Below are 22553 nucleotides of genomic sequence, written 5' to 3'. Positions count from 1 at the left end.
AGATCTGTTTGTTCATTTCATTTGCTCATTTGTTGATTAGATTATTTGTTCTTTTGCTGTTTGATTTTGTGGTTGTTGTATATTCTGGTTATCAATCCTTCATCTCTTGTATAGCTGGTGAAAATTTTCTCCCATCTGTGTGTTATCCCTCAATTCTGGTAATTATTTCTTTTGATGATCAAAACCTTTTTTTTAAATCATACAGTCATGTTAATTAATTTTTGCTCTTGTTTCCTTGACAATTCCAGTGCTATTTAGAAAATAATTATCCATGATTATATATTCCACTCTTTTCCCACAGGAGTTTGAAAGTATTAGGTTTTAAATTCAGAGATTTTATCCATTTGGAATTGATTTTTTTGAAACATAAATATTTTGTTTTATTCTTCTGAATACAGATAACCAGTTTTCTCAGCACCAGTTATTTAATAGGCTGCCTTTCCCCAGTTTATTTTTCTGGCTCCTTTGTCAAAAATCTGACTTTCACTTGTTGTTGAGTCTATTTTACTAGAGAATTATGCTGTTTTACTTACTATGACTATGTAATATGATGTGAAATCCAGTTTTGTGGTGTCTCTGGTATTTCTGTTTTTGTTCAGTGAAAAGGATTGTTTTTCCTATTTCTTTGATCAATGACATTGGCATTTTGTTACAGATTGCATTGAATTTGTACATTACTCTGAGTAGTATATTCATTTTTATGGTGTTAATGTTGATGATTCAAGAAGAGAAAATGTTCTTAGATATCTAATTTTTGAGGCTAACATGACTGATATTATTTTCCTGATTTCTTTCTAAGCATGTTAGTGATATAAAAATACATTGTGTTTTATTGTTTTTGCATGCTGCTACTTTGACAATGTGTTTAGCATAGGCAGGAGTTATGTTGATGGAGGATTTACATCTTATGCATAGGATCAGGTCATCTGCAAACAGGCATATTTGGTGTTCTTCAGATCTTCCTTCCCTGTTTGAACCCATTTTATTTCCTTCCCTTGCTTTAGGACTCCAGTTAGAAGTTCTAATATTATATTGACTAAGAATGGGGAATATGGAGACAATCATTTCATTCCTGACTTTAGAGGTAATTGTTTCAGTTTTTCTCCATTTAGGATGATTTTGGGCATAGGTTTGTCATACATAGCCTTTGTTATATTGAAAACATTCTATCTATTCCTAGTTTCTTCAGGTATTTTATCATGAAAGCATGCTGAATTTTATCAAAGTATTTTTCTGCATCTATTGAGATGACCATGTGATTTTTTTTTTGTTCTTTCTCATGGTTATGTGCTATATGTTTGCTAACTTGAGAATGTTGAACCATCTTTTCATCCATGGAATGGACTCCCTTTGGTCATGGTATGTAGGTTTTTAAGGTGGTATTTAATTAAGCAAATATTTTATTGAGTATATTTTCACCTATGTTCACCAGACATTGGTCTCTAAATACTCTTCTTGTGCACTTATCTGGCTTGGTATCAATGAGGGTGATACCTGCTCCTAAAATGAGTTTTATAATATTACTTCTTCCCCAATTTTATTAAATAGTTTGAGGAATATTGGTGTCAGTTCTTCTTTAAAGGTCAAGTAGCATTAGCATTAGGTCCATTACATCTTGTGATTTTCTTTGTTGGGTGAATATTACTGCTTCAATTTCATTACTTATTGTAGGTCTGTTCAGGTACATCATATCCTCTTAATGAATTTTGTTAGATCATTCACTACTAGAAATTTGTCCCTTTCTCAGAGATATTTCAATGTATTAGAATATACACTTTCATGGTATTCCCTAATTATCTTCCAGATTTCATTGGTATTCATATTGATATCCTTGTTTTATGCCTAATCTATTAATACTGGCTTTGTACCTCTTTTTTGGCTATTTGGATTAACAGTTTGTTGCCTTTCTTTATCTTTTCAAAGAGGCAAATTTTCTCATTGAATCTTTATTGTTCTTTTTTTGTCTATGTTTCACTAATATTCTACCCTATCTAGATGTATGAGATAAAGGCATAGAAATAATAGCAGAAAAAATTACCAAACTAGGGAAAGACATTGACATACAAGTTCTGGAGTCCTTTAGAACACAAAATAGATATGTCCAGAAATGTAAGTCTCATTATCTTGTTATAGTTAGACTATGAAGGAAACAGGACAATAAAAAAGCACTGAAAACTGCATGAGAGAAGCACCATGTAATGTATAATGGTAAACCAGTGAGTATAACATCAGATTCTCCACCAAAAAGTCTAAACATCAGCAGGATTCATTTTAAGATCTGAAAACAAAACTACTGTCCTGCTGCTATGCTAGATTAGTATGGCCAGCAAAGCTGTCCTTCAAAATTGAAAATGAAATAAAGCACTTATGAGATAAGTATAAACTAAAGAAGAACATGACAACCTAACCTGCATTACACAAGAGCAAGGGAAAATAAATCTTGCTAAAAGATAAAGGAAGTAAATGAGCTTTGGAAATATTAAGCTATAACTTTTTTTGTAAAGCATCAAACCTCTAAGTTAAATAAGGACAAGAGAAACAAATATAGCTTATTGATTTTTCCAGGTTGTCATTCAATCTTCAATTGTTTTTCTGATTTCATTAAATTATATTTTGGTTTTCTCCTAATTTCTTCAATTTCCTCAAGGTCATTAATTTGAATTTCTTTTCAAGCATCTTGTAGATTTCTTTGATAATTGTTTTACTTCTAAATAATTAATGTTCACCTTTGATTTCTCAAACATCCTTAATTTTTCATGCTCTTTGTGTCTCTACATCGATATTTGTATTTCTGCTTTATCAGTCACTTATTTCAATTTTATTGAGTAGCTTTTGTAGGGAAAGACTTTTTCCAACTGATAAGATGTAGGGTGTTGTTTGGGGTTGAGTACTTGCTTTGTCTTTGGTTTTCAGTAATCATAGAAATGTAAACTCCATCTCATTTCTTCAGTTATAATGAGTATTACTAGTGATTATTTTTTGCTGTGGTGTATACTGCAGTTATTCATGGAGGTAGTGGTATCTTTGCAGTGGATTTGAACAGTCAGAGATGGGTGACCACAAACTCTACTGAGATGAGTGCTAATGGCAGAAGCAGCAATTTCAAAGACCATGAAAGAGGATATTCTTATTCCATTCATAGTTCATAAATAGTGACATAGTCTCTGGCAGTAGTAACTTCAAATCTGGGGCCATAGACAGTGGACTAGTGTGTTCTCAATCAATGCAGAGGGGGAAGTACAGTAATTTGAAATGAATTAAGTAGTTAAAGGATAACTTCATATTTCAAAGTACCCACAACCTATGAACACTCTGATCATGTTGGTGGCAAAAGACAAACAGAATTTAGGTGACCTCGAGGTCATAAAAGTTTGATGATATCTCTTTTGCTTTTACAACTGTAATCATCCAGCTAAAAATGATTGACCAGGCATTTATAAGCTGTATGTTAAATATTATTTGAAAGTTGTGTCTGTCATGTTAGAAAGCAGGCAAAGGAGTCTCACTAGGCATGTGAAACCATGCTGTGTGGACTTACAGCCATTATAGTGATGAGACTTGTGAATTTTTTTCCTTATGTTATACTCTGCCTTTAAAAATATGGTAATATAAAATAAACATACCATACAGTTAACCAATTTAAAGTGCAAAATTCATTGATTTATAACACATTTACAGACCTGTGAAGTCATATTGGAGTTAAATCAACTGTTATCTTTTTTTAATCCAATTTATGTTGGTATGGCAAAGCACCACAATTATGGTATATTACAAGGAAAAGAAGATGCTTGTGCTCATTGTTCTGTTCACATTACATTCCAAACAACAATGTGATGGCATTTGCTAGGAAGTCTCTGGCTTTATGTTAACCTGGTAGAGATGTGGAATGGGTATTACACCTGTGCAAAAGAGGACAGGCATGTGGGGGGCCTTGCTTTATTTATTTTTCATGCTCTTTGTGTCTCTACACAAGCTGCTCTAACAACAGTTTAATTTAATTTTCCCAGATTTACTCCATTTCCCTGGATATTAATCCATTTAAAGGTCTAATCACCTCTTGATGACATTAACACCTCTCAATATTGTTTTTTTTTTTTTTTTTTCTTATTTCCCCCCGGAGTGAATGATAACCAAGCATAAGAGGACACTATAGAGACTCATTTTTCATTCTTAAATGGACCATTGCTAATTTTTCATTCACAGTCATCTCTGGGATTAAAGTCCACTTATAAAAGGATTTTGTACCTTGTGGTAAGAGCTTTTCTAGTTTCTAAGAATTGAATGGAGGCATTTTTATTTCTAAGAATCTTTTTTACTTAGATTTAAGTATAAAATGTTTTGATTATTTATCCGTGCCATTTTAAGTCATGATTTTGCTTAGTTTAGTAGAAAGGGAACTACTGTTTCAGAAGCCTCTAATGTGTCAGATACTCCACTTTCACGTCCTGTCCAATGTGCACAACAAACCCAGGACTGAGTGTACTGGTGAGTTCTTAAAACATGAAGAAACAGTTGAGAGAGGCCAATGAGTCACACCATAAGAGGTGGCAGAATCCAGGAAAACCCATGTTCTTTGCTCGATGCTGGGATGCCTTCCAGAGCTTTCCCTTCTAGGCAGGGCAGAGTGGATTCTCTTATCTTTATAGCCTTTATGGCTAAAACTGGAGACTTTGGCTACTCTCGTTCAAGGTTGAGAGTGATTTTCAAAGTACAGTGCATGATGCTGCCCAGCCCAGAACCACACATTTTTCTTACTTATTTTCTTTTGTTTTGCTTTTCTTTACTTTTTTTTGCAGTACTGGGGTTTGAACTCAGGGCCTCACACTCTCTAGGCAGGCACTCTACACTTGAGCCATATACTAATTTTTTTTTGCTTTAGTTATTTTTCAGGTATAGTCTCACATCCTGGATTATGATCCTCTTGGCTGGGACCACAGCCCTGAATATTTGTTGGTTTGCCACCAAAGCCCTGAATATTTTTTGGACTGGCGTTGTACCTCAATTCCCCCAGTCTCCACCTCCTGAGGAACTGGAATTATGGGCATGAGCCACTGTATCCAGCCCATACTCATTTTCCTTTGTTCTAATTTTTCAGCATTTGTTCAGCATCCAACCATGTGTCTAGCCTTGTGTCATTACAAGCCATGTAAAATATGACTGCAACAGATTTTTCAGGAACAGTCCCCGTTCCATCATGTTGGGCTTCTGTTTGCATATCTACACACCTGATCTTTCCCATGAAGTATGCTTGACCTTGAGCTTTCTGAAGGCAGGAACCGTGTCTTGTGCCCACCCATAGCCTGGCCTGGACTGGAGGCAACTTCAGCATTACTTTGGGAAGGGACAAGTCATATTGAAATGATAGCTATCCCCACATAAAACAGGATTGTAGTGGTGCAGACACCTATTGTGATGTACATTTTTATTGTTGTGCTGGGGGTACATTATGGTATCTACAAAAGTTCTTATATCAAATATATTTCAATTCACCCCTCCATCATTTTCCTATATATTGTGATGCTCTTGAATTAAGTCTACCTCTCTGTCTTTAGGTGGGGTATTATTATTATGGGGTATTATTAGGTATTATGGTATTATTCCATGAATGGGGATAAATAAGAAAAAATTGCCAGTTGTTTATTTTTGAAATATCATCTTTTTCATTTATTAGTTGATGCTTTATATTGCTTTATATTCTCTATTTTTACTGATTTCTTCTCTTATGTTTTTTATTTCTTTCTATTTACTAGTTTTGGATCAGTCTTGTTCTTGCTTATTTAGTTCTTTAAATGTTTGCCTATTTGAAATTTTTCTACTCCAAAAGAACTCTTTTTGCTCAGGAAAAAGGGTTTGTTTTCCTATTTCTATGAACAATGACATTTTTATTTGAAATATTTCTGAAGTTTTAATCTAGGAACACATACCTATAAACTTTCTTTAAGCAGTTTCTTTGCTTTGTCCCAAAGGTTCTGATAAGTTGTTCTTTCTTTCTAGGAATTTTTAATTTCTACCTTATTTCTTTGGCATCCCACTGATCATTCAAATTGAATTTTGTTTTTTCTCCACATTTGTGAACATTTTCTGTAGTTTCTCTTATTATCAACTTCTAGTTTTATTCCATTGTAATTTGCTAAAATACATGAAGTTATTTCAATTTCTTTGTACATGATAACACTTGCTTTGTGTCTTAAAATAGGTCTTTTTTTGGAGAAAGTAGCATGTGCTGCTGAAAAGAATGTATATTCTGCTGAAAAGAAGGTACATTCTGCCAATTGTTCTGTATTTGTCCATTCAATCAATTTTATATTTTGTGTCATTTACTTTGAAGATTCCTTATGGAATTTTATCTGGATAACTTATGTATTGATGAGTATGGTATATTAAAATTATCCAGTGTATTGTGTTGGATTCTAGCTGAGCTCTTACATCCTTTGGTCTTTACTGCATGAAATAAATGGTTGGGTCTTGCTGTTTTTTTTTTAATACAGTCTACTAATCTATATATTTTAATTGGAAATTTGAGACCACTAATATTCAGAGTTATTACTAAAAAATATGTAGTAATTTCTGTGTCATTTTAGTGTTTTGTGTTGTATTGCTTGACTGTATTCCACTCATTTGCTTGTCCATTTGTGTGCTGATATTTATTTTTCCTGTATTTTATGGTTATGTTTATCCTCTTATTCTTATATAAATTACTTAAATATTTTTGGCATTTTTGGTTTAGTGGACATGTATTGCTTTATTTTATGATGAATTTTTCAATCTTCTTTCATTTATGAAGTTTATCTCTGCTGTGCACAGTAATCTTGATTGGCAGCTATTTTCTTTCAGGGCTTGAAATACATTGTTCCTTGCCCTCCCTGCTTTTATAGTTTCTGCTGAGAAACCTGCTGCTACTCTGATAGGTTTGCCTTTATAGGTAACATGATGCTTCTGTCTTGAAGATTTCAACCTTCTTTCCTTGTTCTGTGTGTTTAATGTTCTGGCACATTGTTTTTCCATGTTCACATAATCATAATTATTTTTTATTTCCAGCATGATTTTTTCAATGACCCACTGATCATTAAAAAACTCATCTCTTTGTGCTTGTATTGTTCATGTAGCTTCCCTTGTTGATTTCTGTTTTTATGCCATAATTATTAATGATAATATACATGAAATTATTTTATTTATTAGTATATGCTGTCCATGAACTGTTCAGAAGAATTAGTAGGTAATACAGAACATGAAAGAAGAATTCAATATGAGATGAGCATTCTGAAAAACAACCAAACAGAAATCTTGGAAATAAAAAGATTAGTAAAAGACATAAAAATTCAGTTGATATCTTCATCAGTAGTCTACATGCAGCAGAATATTGGGGCTTGACAAAAAGTTGATGAATTATAAATTTCAAATGATAATATGGAAGAAAAATGAGATATTATCACTTGAACTTTCATGAACTTGGAGTGTAATTAAGAGACCAAATATACATCTAATACCTTTAGATGACGTAGATATACAGGCTAAAGGCACAGAAATAATAGGAGAAAAATTTTTCCCAAACTAGGAAAAGACAAGGACATTTAGGTACTGGAGAAGTTTAGAACTCCAAATAGTTATCACCAGAAAAGTATTTCCTTATCCCATTTTCGTTAAACTGCCAAGAATACAGAACAATAAAAGAGTACTAAAAGCTTCAAGAGAGAGGCGCCATGTCACATGTAATGGCAAACCAATAGGAATAACATCATATTACTCAACAAAACATTAAAGGCCACCAGGAAATAGTGATCTGTTTTAGGCACTGAAAGAAAAACTACTAACCTCCATTAGTATGGTTAGCAAAGTTATCCTCCAAAATTGAAAATATTAATTTATTTTCAATAAATTAATTTATAATGTAAGCACAAACTAAAGGAGAACATGACTGCTAAATCAACATTTTTCAAGAGTAAGGCAAAAATAAATCTTCCTAGAAGACTAAGCATGTAAATGAGAATTAGAAAAAAATTGAAATATGGATAATTTTGCAAAAAGTCAAAACTCTAACATGAATAAAGATAAGATAATCAAACATAGATTATTATTGCTTTTTCTCAATTTGGTATTCTGGTCTCGAATTCATTTGCTGATTTCATTAAATTATCTTTCTGTTCTCTCGTAATTTCTTCAATTTCTTTATTATCATTAATTTCAATTTCTTTTCAGGCATTTTGTATATTTCTTTGACATTTGGGTCTATTTCTAAGCAAATATTGTTCTCCTTGGAAATGTCTGACTTCCATGCTTTTTCATTCTCCTTGTATCTCTACATTGATATATGTATTTCTGATTTACTAGTCACCTAATCCAATTTTATGGAATAGCTTTTGTAGGGAAAGACTTTTTCCTTCTGATAAGATGTAGGGTCTTGTTTTTGGTGGAGTAGTTGCTTTTATTTGGTGCTGAGTGATCATAGATGTATAGATTCCATGTGACTTCTTCAGCTATAATGAATATTATAATGAATATTAGTAGTGATTATAGTATAGACTATTGTAATGAATATTAGTAGTGATTATGCTAGTGATAATGGTATAAACCTCGGGTGTCTGTGGAGGAAATGGTATCTTTGAAGTGAATTAGTAATGTCAAAGGCAGGTATGACTATAGGCCTTTTAGAGGTGAATGGTAAAGGCAGAAGCTACAGCCATGATTCCAGGCTTGAAGAACCATGGAGGAGCATGTTCTCATTCTATTCATAGTTCATAAGTTGTGATATAGCCTCAGGCAACAGTAAACACAATTCTGGGGCCACACACAGTGGACTGGAATGTGTTCTCAATCAATGTAGAATTGGACATTTAGTAATTTTAAGGCCTCAAGTGATGGCCATCAAGATCTCTCTTGAAGCTAAGTAGTAGTGGAGTTACTGGCAATGGAAAGATCATGTGAGAGGCATGTGCTAAGACCCAACATAGATGAGCACTGGTGCCTTGGTCCCTCACATGGCAGGGACTATATCTGAGATGGAGGACATGGTAGGACCTGTCTTCATTACATATAGTTATATGCCAGGGATGCTGAGGTCTCTTTTAGTGTCAAGTATGACTTAAGGATGGCATCCAGGCTCATACGTCAACATGAACCTTATCAGTGGGTCTGTGTTGAAGCTAGAGCAATACATCTAGTAGCATGGGCTCTGGTGCCTAGCAGATCTGAGCAGGGAGCTGCTGGCTCACACCTGTAATCCTGGCTACTCAGGAAACAGAGATCAGGAGGATCATGGTTTGAAGCAAGACTGGGCAAATAGTTCATGAGACCCTATCTCAAAAAACCCTTCACAAAAATAGGGCTGGTAGAGTGGCTCAAGATGAATGACCTGAATTCAAACCCCAGTACTGCCCCAAAAGACTATTTTCAGTAGAAAAGCATTTTCCTGGACCTCAGGAAGCTCCTTACAATGTATTCAAATCTGGTGGAGACTGTGAATCTCTCCTGTTTTTAGGAATGCTAATTTGCAGCACTGACTGGGACCTATTGAGCTATCCTTCTTACATTTTCAGACAATGTTGTATTCCCTTCAGGAAGGAAGTTGGAACTGCAGTGTGCTTTATTCTTTTATGTTTCTTACTGTGCTTCACAATGCAGATCAAATTTAACAAATGTGATTTGCTGGGATCTGCATGAATGCATTCTCAAAACATCCAAAGTGTCACCAAGTGACTTCTCTGGACATATTGATCTAAGATTGTTTTTACATTGATCTAAAGACTGCATTCCATGACCACTATCAGCAATTTCTCACAATGTCCAGAGCTATAATAACCTCCACACTGTTTCAGCAGAATGACTGAAGTCTATTTCATTGCCATCTTCGTGCAATGCCATGCTTCTTTTTAATTTACTAATCTCATCTGACATTTTTCATGTTTAATTTCGTGTAGTTAAAGTATAACCTCTAAGTTTCAAAGTGTACCCATAATATGAACTATCTGATTGTGTTAATTGGCCTTTGACAGTCATGGATACTAGAGTGAGTGTGTTATGTTCTACGAGTGGGAAATGCAGACTTTTCTCTGAATGGGATGGACCTATGACAAATAGGTCATCAAAGAGAAGGGCTCAATGCAGTGACCCAGCCATACTTTCCACAGGGGCTACCAGCATCCAACTAGTCATCTTCCAAGCACACAAGACCCATGTTTCACCATTTCTCCACCCCAGTTTTTTGGCCTCCAAAATGGTATCAAACATCCCCAGGACTGTCTTCAGCATGTCATGAAGACTTGGAGTTGCTATTCCTGTGAAGGCTCTGGGCAGAAGGCTTTCTTATATTGTTCAAAGGGGGCCCTGTACTAATGCCTTGTGTTGTAAAAAGAATTTGAGGATTTTTGTTTATGAGAGGGTTATATTTTATTTCTTTTGCTTTTGTTTTGGCCTTTCTTCTCTTTGTCTTTTCATGTAGAACAGATATTTGAAAGGACAGATGGTGGCTCAAAGTATACCGTGTGTCTTCTTCATACATGATTTGTGGAAACTTTTGCCACAGATTGGAGATGGAATTGTGGAATTACCCATCTGTGCTGGACACTCCACCTCCCTTCCCTCTAGTCCATTACCTGTTGTTTATCCTTTCAAATACATAATTGTACTATCTCTTTCCATATGAATGAATGCTCCTTATTTAATTTTCAAAAAATGAAAAAAGAAAATAAAGCTGAACATGTTTTCTCAAAAAAACACTTGATAAAGAACTTAGGTGGCTTCAAGATCCTAAAATGTGTTGATATCTGTTTTACTTTTACAACTGTAGTTATCCAGCTGATATTGAATGATCTGGCTTTTATAAGTCATCAGTTAAATATTATTTTACAGTAATGTCTTCATGTTAGAAAGTAGTCAAAGGATTCCTACCTTGCTACTTGGACTTTACAGACATTATACTCATGAGATGAGTGAGTCATTTCTCATAATATATCCTGCCTTGAAAATTGTGGTTACATAAAATAAACATACCATAAAATTGAACAATTTAAGATGTAAAATTCATTGTTTTATATTATAGTTACAGAAATGTGAAATTATTTTGTGTTTGGAGTTAAACACAACTATGATCCTTTAGTACTACATTTTATGTAGGTATGACCTTATACCTTATGCATGGCATATTACAAGGAAAAATAGTTCACTTTGCACGTGGATCTGTGCATTTTAAATTCCAAACAGCAAATAGTTGACATTTGCATGGAGCTCTCTGGCTATATACTAACATGGCAGAGATGTAGAATGGGAATTACACCTGTGCTAAAGAGAAGCATGTGGGGTCTCTTTATAACAATCTGCTCTAGCAACAATTTGATCTAATTTTGCCAGATGAAACATATTAATCTGTTTAAAGGTCTAATCCTATCAAAGACTTCAACACCTCTCCACACTGTTAAACTGAGATCCAAACTTCAGCATGATTTTGGAAGGGAACAAATCATATTCAAACCATAGCTCTCCACCTCTGAAAGCAGGATTATAGTAATGCAGCCATCTTTTGTGATGATCTTGAATGAAGTCCACATCTCTGTCTTTAAAATGGGTTGTGACCTCTTTAAACTGTTCCACGAAATAGAAAGGGAAGGAAAACTGCCAAACACATTTTATGAAGCCAGTATTACACTTATCCCAAAACCAGGCAAAGACACCTCCAAAAAGGAGAACTATAGGCCAATCTCCTTAATGAACATTAACGCAAAAACCTTCAACAAAATAATGGCAATCCAAATTCAGCAACACATCAAAAAGATTATTCACCACGACCAAGTAGGCTTCATCCCAGGGATGCAGGGGTGGTTCAACATATGAAAATCAATAAACGTAATAAACCACATTAACAGAAGCAAAGACAAAAACCACTTGATCATCTCAATAGATGCAGAAAAAGCCTTTGATAAGATCCAACACCATTTTATGATAAAAGCTCTAAAAAAACTAGGAATAGAAGGAAAGTACCTCAACATTATAAAAGCTATATATGACAAACCTACAGCCAGCATTATACTTAACGGAGAAAAACTGAAACCATTCCCTCTAAAATCAGGAAACAGACAAAGATGCCCACTATCTCCACTCCTATTCAACATAGTACTGGAATTCCTAGCCAGAGCAATTAGGCAAGAAGAAGGAATAAAAGGAATACAAACAGGTAAAGAAACTGTCAAAATATCCCTATTTGCAGATGACATGATCTTATACCTTAAAGACCCAAAAAACTCTACTCAGAAGCTTCTAGACATCATCAATAGCTATAACAAGTTAACAGGATATAAAATCAACACAGAAAAATCATTAGCATTTCTATACACTAACAATGAGCAAACTGAAAATGAATGTATGAAAACAATTCCATTTACAATCGCCTCAAAAAAAAAAATCAAATACCTAGGTGTAAACCTAACAAAAGATGTGGATGACCTCTACAAGGAAAACTATAAACTACTGAAGAAAGAGATTGAGGAAGAATATAGAAAGTGGAGAGATCTCCCATGCTCATGGATTGGTGGAATCAACATAGTAAAATGTCTATACTCCCAAAAGTAATCTACATGTTTAATGCAATTCCCATCAAAATTCCAATGACATTCATTAAAGAGTTGAAAAATCTATCGTGAAATTTATATGGAAACACAAGAGACCACGAATAGCCAAGACAATACTCAGTCAAAAGAACAATGCTGGAGGTATCACAATACCTGACTTCAAACTATATTACAAAGCAATAACAATAAAAACAGCATGATACTGGCACAAAAACAGACATGAAGACCAGTGGAACAGAATAGAAGACCCAGATGTGAAGCCACACAACTATAACCAACTTGTCTTTCACAAAGGAGCTAAAAATATACAATGGAGAAATAGCAGGCTCAACAAAAACTGATGGGAAAACTGGTTAGCAGTCTGCAAAAAACTGAAATAAGATCTATGTATATCACCCTATACCAATATTAACTCAAAATGGATCAAGGATCTTAATATCAGACCACAAACTCTTAAGTTGATACAGGAAAGAGTAGGAAATACTCTGGAGTTAGTAGGTATAGGTAAGAACTTTCTCTTCGAAACCCCAGCAACACAGCAACTAAGAGATAGCATAGATGAATGGGACCTCATAAAACTAAAAAGTTTCTGGTCATCAAAAGAAACAGTCTCTAAACTGAAGAGAACACTACAGAATGGGAGAAAATATTTGCCAGCTACACATCAAAGTACTGAAAATCAGAATATATAGGGAACTTAAAAAACTAAATTCTCCCAAAACTAATGAACCAATAAAGAAATGGGCAAGTGAACTAAACAGAACTTTCTCAAAAGAAGAAATTCAAATGGCCAAAAAACACATGAAAAAATGCTCACCATCTCTAGCAATAAAGGAAATGCAAATTAAAACCACGCTAAGATTCTACCTCACCCCTGTTAGAGTAGCCATCATTAGCAACACCACCAACAACAGGTGTTGGTGAGGATGTGGGGAAAAAGGAACGCTCTCACACTGTTGGTGGGAATGTAAACTAGTTCAACCACTCTGGAAAAAAATTTGGAGGCTACTCAAAAAGCTAGACATTGATCTAGCGTTTGATCCAGCAATACCACTCTTGGGAATATACACAAAAGACTGTGACACAGGTTACTCCAGAGGCACCTGCACACCTATGTTTATTGTGGCACTATTCACAATAGCCAAGTTATGGAAACAGCCAAGATGCCCCACCACTGATGAATGGGTTAAGAAAATGTGGTATCTATACACAGTGGAATTTTATGCAGCCATGAAGAAGAACGAAATTTTATCATTCACTGGTAAATAGATGGAATTGGAGAACATCATTCTGAGTGAGGTTAGCCTGGGCCAAAAGACCAAAAATCGTATGTTCTCCCTCATATGTGGACATTAGATCAAGGGCAAACACAACAATGGGATTGGACTTTGAGCACATGATAAAAGCGAGAGCACACAAGGCAGGGGTGAGGTAGGTAAGACACCTAAAAAATTAGCGAGCATTTGTTGCCCTTAATGCAGAGAAACTAAAGCAGATACCTTAAAAGCAACTGAGGCCAATAGGAGAAGGGGACCAGGAAATAGAGAAAAGGTGAGATCAAAAAGAATTAACCTAGAAGGTAACACACACCCACAGGAAATTAATGTGATGTCAACTCCCTGTATAGCTATCTCATCTCAACCAGTAAAAACCCTTGTTCCTTCCTGTTATGGCTTATACTCTCTCTACAACAAAATTAGAAATAAGGGCAAAATAGTTTCTGCTGGGTATTGAGGGGGTAGGGGGGAGATGGAGGGGGCAGAGTGGGTGGTAAGGGAGGGGGTGGGGGCAGGGGGGAGAAATGACCCAAGCCTTGTATGCACATATGAATAATAAAATAATTAAAAATAAATAAATAAATAAATAAAATGGGTTATGAATATTTTTCTGTTACATTAAGGAAGAGAAAGTGCTCTAAGAACACTTTCCACTCTGATTTTCACTTAAAATATTGTTATTCCTAGTTTTTTGATATTTTGAGACTATTGTAAATGGAATTGTTTCTATATATCCTTTCTTAATTTGTTCATTGTTGGTGTATAGAAAAGTTAGTGATTTTCGTAAATAATTTTGTATGCTGGCACCTTGCTGTAGCTGTTTATGGTGTCTAGGAGTTTTTTGGGTAGAGATTTTGGGTATTTAAAATATAGAATCATGTCACCTGCAAATAGGAATATTTTGACATCTTCTTCACCTATTTATATTCATTTTATTTCTTCTTCTTGCCAAATTGCTCTAGCTAGGAATTCCAATACTATGTTGAATAGTAGTGGGGAGAGTGGGCACCCTTGTCTCATTCCTTATTTTAGGAGAAAATGTTTCAGTTTTTCTCCATTAAGTATGATGTTTACTATAGGTTTGTCATATATAGCATTTACAATGTTAAGGTACATTCCTTCTATTTCTAGTTTTCTTAGAGCTTTTATCGTAAAGTGGTGTTGGATCTTATGAATATTCTCTACAAGGAGAACTACAAACCTCTGAAAAAGATACCAAAGAAGAGTACAGAAGGTGGAAAGATCTCCTGTCCTCATGGATTGATAGAATCAACATAGTAAAAATGGTTACACTACCAAAAGCAATCTACATGTTTAATGCAATTCCCATCAAAATCCCAATGACATTCATCACAGAGATTGAAAATCTCCCTTAAAGTCCATTTGGAAATACAAGAGAACACGAATAGCTAAGGCAATGCTCAGCAAAACGATCAATGCTGGAGGTAGCACAATACCTGACTTCAAACTATATTACAAAGCAATACAATAAAAACAGCATGGTACTGGCACAAAAACAGATATGAAGACCAGTGGAACACAATAGAAGACCCAAATATGAATCCACACAGTTATGCCCACCTTATTTTTGACTAAGGGGCCAAAGACATATAGTGCAAAAAAGACAGCCTCTTCAACAAATATTGCTGGGAAAAGTGGTTATCTGCCTGAATAAAACTGAAACTAGATCCATGTCTATCGCCCTGTACTAGTATCAACTCCAAAAGTATCAAGGACCTTAATATCAGACCAAAAACTCTGAAGTTAGTACAGGAAAGAACAGGGAATACTCTGGAATCAAAAGGTATAGGTGATACAACTCCAGCAGCCCAGTAACTAAGAGAAAGGATGGACAAATGGGACAGCATGAAATTAAAAAGCTTCTGCACAACAAAAGAAATGGTCTCTAAACTGAAGAGACCACCCACAGAGTGGAAGAAAACATTTGCCAGCTATACATCAAACAAAGCATTGATAACCAGAATATACAGGGAACTTAAAAATTCAAACTCTCCTAAAATCAATGAACCAATAAAGAAATGGGCAGCTGAACTAAACAGAACTTTCTCAAAAGAAGAAATTTAAATGGCCAAAAAACATATGAAAAAATGCTCACCACCTCTGTCCATAAAGGAAATGAAAATCAAAACCACACTAAGATTCCACCTCACCTCTGTTAGAAGAGCTATCATCAAAAACAACAACAGAGGTTGGCGAAGATGTGGAGAAAAAGGAACCCTCATACACTGCTCTGGGAACACAAGTTAGTGCAACCACTCTGGAAATTAATATGGAGGCTTCTTCAAAAACTAAACATAGATCTGCCATATGATCCAGCACTCACACTTGTATGGATATATCCAAAGGAATGCAACTCTTGTTACTCCAGAGGCACCTGCACACCCGTTTATTTCAGCACTATTTACAACAGCCAAGTTATGGAAACAGCCAAGATGCCCCACTACTGATGAATGGATTAAGAAAATGTGGTTTATAAGGGGATTGGTCTTTGATCACATGATAAAGCGAGAGCACACAAGGGAGGTATGAGGATAGGTAAGACACCTAAAAAACTAGATAGCATTTGTTGCCCTCACTGCAAAGAAACTAAAGCAGATACTTTAAAGCAACTGAGGCCAATAGGAGAAGGGGACCAGGAAGTAGAGAAAAGGTTAGTTCAAGAAGAATTAACTTAGAAGGTAACACACATGCACAGGAAATCAATGCGATTCAACTCCCTGTATAGCTATCCTTATCTCAACTAGTAAAAACCCTTGGTCCTTCCTATTATTGCTTATACTGTCTCTTCAACAAAATTAGAGATAAGGGCAGAATAATTTCTGCCAGGTTGTGAGGGGTAAGGGGAAGTAAGGGAGGGAGGGGGGGTAAGGAAGGAGGTGGGAGGAAGGGGGGAGAAATGGCCCAAACACTATATGCACATATGAATAAAATAAAAATTTAAAAAAAGAAAATGTGGTTTATATGCACAATGGAATTTTACTCTGCCATGGAGAAGAATGACATCTTTTCATTCACAAGTAAACGGATGGAACTTGAGAACATCATTCTGAGGGAGATTAGCCAGGCTCAGAAGACCAAAAATCATATGTTCTCCCTCATATGTGGACTTTAGATCTAGGGCAAATGCAGTAATATTGTTGGACTTGGGTCACATGCTATGGAGAGAGCATATATGGGAGGAATGGGGATAGGTTGGAAACCCAAAACTTGAAAGTGTTTGATGTCCCCACTGCAGAGTTGCTAATACAGTAAACTTAAAGCAACAGAAGTCAATATGGGAAGGTGACTGGGAAACAGTGAAGAGGTTAGTTAGAGATGAATCAATTCGGGTTGTAATATACTTGTGCATGAAAACAATGCTAGGAATCTCTCTGTATAGCTATCTTTATCTCAACTAGGAAATGCTTGGTCTTTCAGGGGGGAGAAATGACCCAAACAATGTATGCACATATGAGTATATGAATAAAGAAAAAAAAGAACATAACAACAACAAATTTTAAAAATACTATTTGTTTTGTATCCCCTGAAAAGGCATTCCATATGATATTAACTCACTTTTATTTATTTATTACTATGGCTGTACTATGACTGGAATTCTTTGAAGGTTAGCAGGAGAGTTATTTTCTTTCATAAATTACAATTTTTTCCATGTTCATCAGAACAATGTAGTAGAGTTACTTGTGATTTAAATAACTATATATCTTTTCTCTTAATTTGATATTCCTTAATAGTTTGTCTTACAATTTTTAAGAATTTCCCAATCTCTTGAGCTAAATTACTCCTTTAGAAAGGAGGTTAAGAAATGTTAATTTTTTTGCATTATAATTTTGCCACATAGACTTTCAATGAAACAATACTTAAAGTGCTTTTTAAAATCCAGATATATTTTTGTATATTTGCATGTTAAAGGATCTATTACTGAGCTCATCTTCATGTATGATACCTTTTTCCCTGCTTTCATATAAATGCTCCAGTAGTGTTTGCTGTATAGATGGCTGTGAGGGGGCTTCCTCATCAATTCTCTGTCTTATAGGAAGAACATCCACAACAATGGGAAATATCCACCAGGACTTTGTCAGATGGAAATCTGCTGTAAATTGATTAAATCCCTTCATACATTACAAATCTCTGGGTAACAGTATATGCTTGCAATATTTTGAGTTCTCTCAATTCAGTTCCCAATCATGTTAATTTTTAAATTAAGTAGTTATCTATAAGAATAATAATCCAGTGTTGCTAAGTTTACTCACTCCATGTATTATTCAGCTTTCTGTTACTGTAGCAAAATGCCTGAGATAATGAATTTATGAGGAACATTGTTTTATTTTGACTCACAGTTTTGCATTTCCATATGTATTTAGTTTTTACCCTGTTTACAAAATTAGTATATATTTTTAGAATACTACAATCATATGTGTATATGTTTTCATCCTATAGTCAAGAGTGAACTTTAATAAATTTTTATTGCTATCTGATTCCAAATAAATATTTTATTAAATTATTGTTGTACTGGGGGTACATTGTGATATATATAAAATTTCTTACAATATATCATAGTTGAATTCACCCCTTCATCATTCTCCTTCATCCCCCACTCCGCCATTCCTGGAATAGTTTCAACATAGCTCATATTTCCATTTTCATACATGAGTAAATAATATTTCCACTACATTCAGCATCCTTCACCCTTTCCTTATATCCTCTCTCTCCCATGGGTACAAACCCCAAGACAGGACCTGTTTTACCTTCCTTTTCTCTATTTTTGAAAAAAAATGTATTTTTGTTTAAGATAATTCTATAGGGAGTTTCCTTGTGACATTTCCATATGTATATATATATAGTGCATTATACCCACAATTGTTTCATGCCCTCTATTTTTCTTCTTCTACTTTAGTCCCCTTCTTATGGTCATTTCAACAGGTTTAAAAATTCTATATCCATTCTTCTATAGAAAGTACATCATCCATATTTATGTTTTAATTTCCCTCTTTTACCTTCCCTCCCCAACTACTGAACTCCCTTTATCTTAATCTGTTTTTAGCAATACTGCTTGTATTTGTATTGTGTCTATCTCCCATACATGAGAGAAAACATGCAATGACTTCCTGAGCCTGGAATAATACATTTAACATGATGTCTACTAATGGCACTCATTTACTTTTAAGCCTCATGGTTTCAGTCTTCCATATGGCTGAACAAAACTCTGTTATAAATATATACTACATTTTCTGATTGATTGATTGATTGATTGCTTTATTACTGCCCTGGGGTACATTGTGACATTTACAAAAGTTCTTCAAATACATCATAGCTAAATTCATCCTTTCCATCATTCTCCTTTTTCTCCTCTCCCCCTGTCCAGGAATAGTTTCAACAGGTCACATTTTCTCATTTTCATACATGGGCACACAATATTTACATCATATTCATCGTCTTACACATTATCCCCACATTCTCGCCCCTCTCACAGGTGACAACCCCCATAGAGGACCCATTCTGTCCTGTTGTTCTATTTTTGTAAAAAAAAATTTTACATATAAAAGTAATCTGTTTAGAATAAATGATACCTTTAAAAAGTAAAAGAAATGCATGTGGTTGAAATTATATTCTTCTGTATAGCATTTATTTCCTCTTATGTGACATAATAGGTAGATAATGATTATAACTCATAAAACTAGTCCCAGGTAGAGGAGAATAGCATGCTAACTAACTGTTTAATGTGTAGGGATTTCCTTTTTGCATGACAAAAAGACTTGGTTGTATATAATTATGATGATGTGATACTTCAAAAATAAAATAAGCGAATGAAATATTCACTTACAGTAACTAAAAAGGTGAATTCTATAAGCATGATTTTTACCTAAATATTTTTTAAATCAGAGCATTTACCATATTTTGGTAATTAGGAACTTAATTCCCTAATTTTTCAGTCTTTATTTTATGGCAAAGTTTTAATTTCTTATATTTGCAAAGGTAAATGCTATAATTTTTAACATGAACATCCAAATCATGCTAAAATAAAAATACATTTGGTCATTTTATGAACACTAAAAGCATCATAGAAATTTTTATTGACATTCAATAATTTACTGATGCAACTTATTTTACTATAAACTACAAATATTCTTAGTGGTATATCATGTTAAAACTTAGAATAGCCATCATCAGCAACACCACCAACAACAGGTGTTGGTGAGGATGCGGGGAAAAAGGAACCCTCTTACACTGTTGGTGGGAATGTAGACTAGTACAACCACTCTGGAAAAAATTTTGGAAGCTACTTAAAAAGCTGGACATCGATCTACCATTTGATCCAGCAATACCACTCTTGGGGATATATCCAAAAGACTGTTACTCCAGAGACACCTGCACATCCATGTTTATTGCGGCACTATTCACAATAGCCAAGTTATGGAAACAGCCAAGATGCCCCAGCACTGACGAATGGATTAAGAAAATGTGGTATCTATACACAATGGAATTTTATGCAGCCATGAAGAAGAACGAAATGTTATCATTTGCTGGTAAATGGATGGAATTGGAGAACATCATTCTGAGTGAGGTTAGCCTGGCCCAAAAGACCAAAAATCGTATGTTCTCTCTCATATGTGGACATTAGATCAAGGGCAAACACAACAAGGGGATTGGATTATGAGCACATGATAAAAGCGAGAGCACACAAGGAAGGGGTGAGGATAGGTAAGACAACTAAAAAACTAGCTAGCATTTGTTGCCCTTAACGCAGAGAAACTAAAGCAGATACCTTAAAGCAACTGAGGCCAATAGGAAAAGGGGAACAGTTACTAGAGAAAAGGTTAGATCAAAAAGAATTAACCTAGAAGGTAACACCCACACACAGGAAATCAATGTGAGTCAATGCCCTGTATAGCTATCCTTATCTCAACCAGCAAAAACCCTTGTTCCTTCCTATTATTGCTTATACTCTCTCTACAACAAAATTAGAAATAAGGGCAAAATAGTTTCCGCTGGGTATTGAGGGGGGGGAGAGGGAGGGGGCGGAGTGGGTGGTAAGGGAGGGGGTGGGGGCAGGGGGGAGAAATGAACCAAGCCTTGTATGCACATATGAATAATAAAAGAAAAAAAATAAATAAAACTTCATTTTTAAAAATTCTTACATTAGTTTATATTGATAATACAATATAATGGGTTTTATAATGCCTTTTTTGTACACAAATACAATTTTTCAAGAAGTCCATGATGTAGGTTCAATCATTATTTCACTCATGATGAAACTGACATACAGAAAATTAAATTGAAATGTCCAAGTCCACAAAACTCTGTAATGCTCTATAGTGATTTGCATCTATGCTATCTGGGTGCATAGCTCAGACTATTAACCAACATGCTATGATGCTTGCCTCTCCTGGGTAACGGTTATTTTTCAAATGTTTATCATCTTCTGCTTATTTAATTGAATGGTAAATAACATTTAATTAAAAATGTATAATGAAAATATTATGTACACAGTATGTAAATGGAAAAATGAAACCTGTTGAAAATATTCCAGGAATGAGGGCTGGGAACATAAAGGAGAATGATAGAAGGGGTGAATTCAGCTACAATAAATTTTAAGAATTTTTGTTAATGTCACAATGTACCCCCCCATATAACAATAATACAAATAAATAAATGTAGAATTAAATCATGCAAAATTATTTTTACTGTAATCTCTCATTGTATAACAAACTGTACTCAAATGTAGGGGCTAGAATAACATTTATTTATTGTCATATTTTATAGTTCTGGGTGTTGACTGACTTGAACTAAGTGGTTCTTATATGGGTTTATTCCAAATCCTACGGCTCTGTGGTGGTGGGGGCTGAAATCATTTGTAACCCATTCCTTCATCTTCCTAGTGATTGGTATTAAATACCCAGCCTTCTTGAATTCTGAAATAATTGGGACTTCTGGTACATACCTTTGTGTCTCTACACCAATTGTTCATTTATCATACCAGTTCTGATTCAAGGCTCCTAAGTGAGTTTAGAAGTGAACTGAAAGAGAGAGAGAGACAGACATGGAAAATGCAGAGGGAGTGAGACAGACAGAAAATGAGAAAGAGAGAAAATGCAGACAGATCCTGGGAAGATAAAGTGTGTCCCTTCCACTTCATCTCTTAACCAAGATTAGCAAGGACACATGAGAGAGGCTAGAACTTGCAAGAGGCTATTCAGAGTATTGTGCTCATGTCTCAAAAAGAACACAAATACAAGATTTGAAGGTAGCTAGCAAAATCACATGTAAAATATGAGTTGACATTAAATAAAAAATTCCATTACAAAAATTGTATATATAGATTTTTACAAGTATTGAAGTATAATAATATTAATGATATATTTCCTCATAAGTTTTTAGACCTCAAAACCATATCTGAAAAACAGGCTCCAATTGAATCAATCTGATTGTGTGCCAAATCCCTTGTCCATTTAAGCTTTCTGAATGGCACTAACAAAAATATTATTATGATAATTAGGTCTTAGAACTATCCACCTTGAATCAATATGTTCATTTTTATCAGTTAACTTTTAAATGACATAATTAATTCATGAAAATATTATTGTAAAAGTTTAAATACTACAGAAGTGTAAACTTCTCAAATATTAATATTTGAGATTTTTTTTCATTTTTATAGTTGTGGGTATACTATTTCTGGGTTATTTTTCAAATTATTGCTTTT

The 22553-nt window shown here is 34.6% G+C and overlaps 1 pseudogene; it reads right to left on the bottom strand.

Moving 5' to 3' along the window:
* Window positions 1–22553, bottom strand: part of LOC109674816 (UDP-glucuronosyltransferase 2B4-like) — a 722912-nt pseudogene that overhangs the window by 405401 nt on the left and 294958 nt on the right.

Source organism: Castor canadensis, chromosome 9, assembly GCF_047511655.1.
Source record: "Castor canadensis chromosome 9, mCasCan1.hap1v2, whole genome shotgun sequence".
Classification (NCBI taxonomy): domain Eukaryota; kingdom Metazoa; phylum Chordata; class Mammalia; order Rodentia; family Castoridae; genus Castor; species Castor canadensis.
The sequence above is the reverse complement of the archived record's forward strand: the minus strand, read 5'-3'. Positions and strand labels throughout refer to the sequence as shown.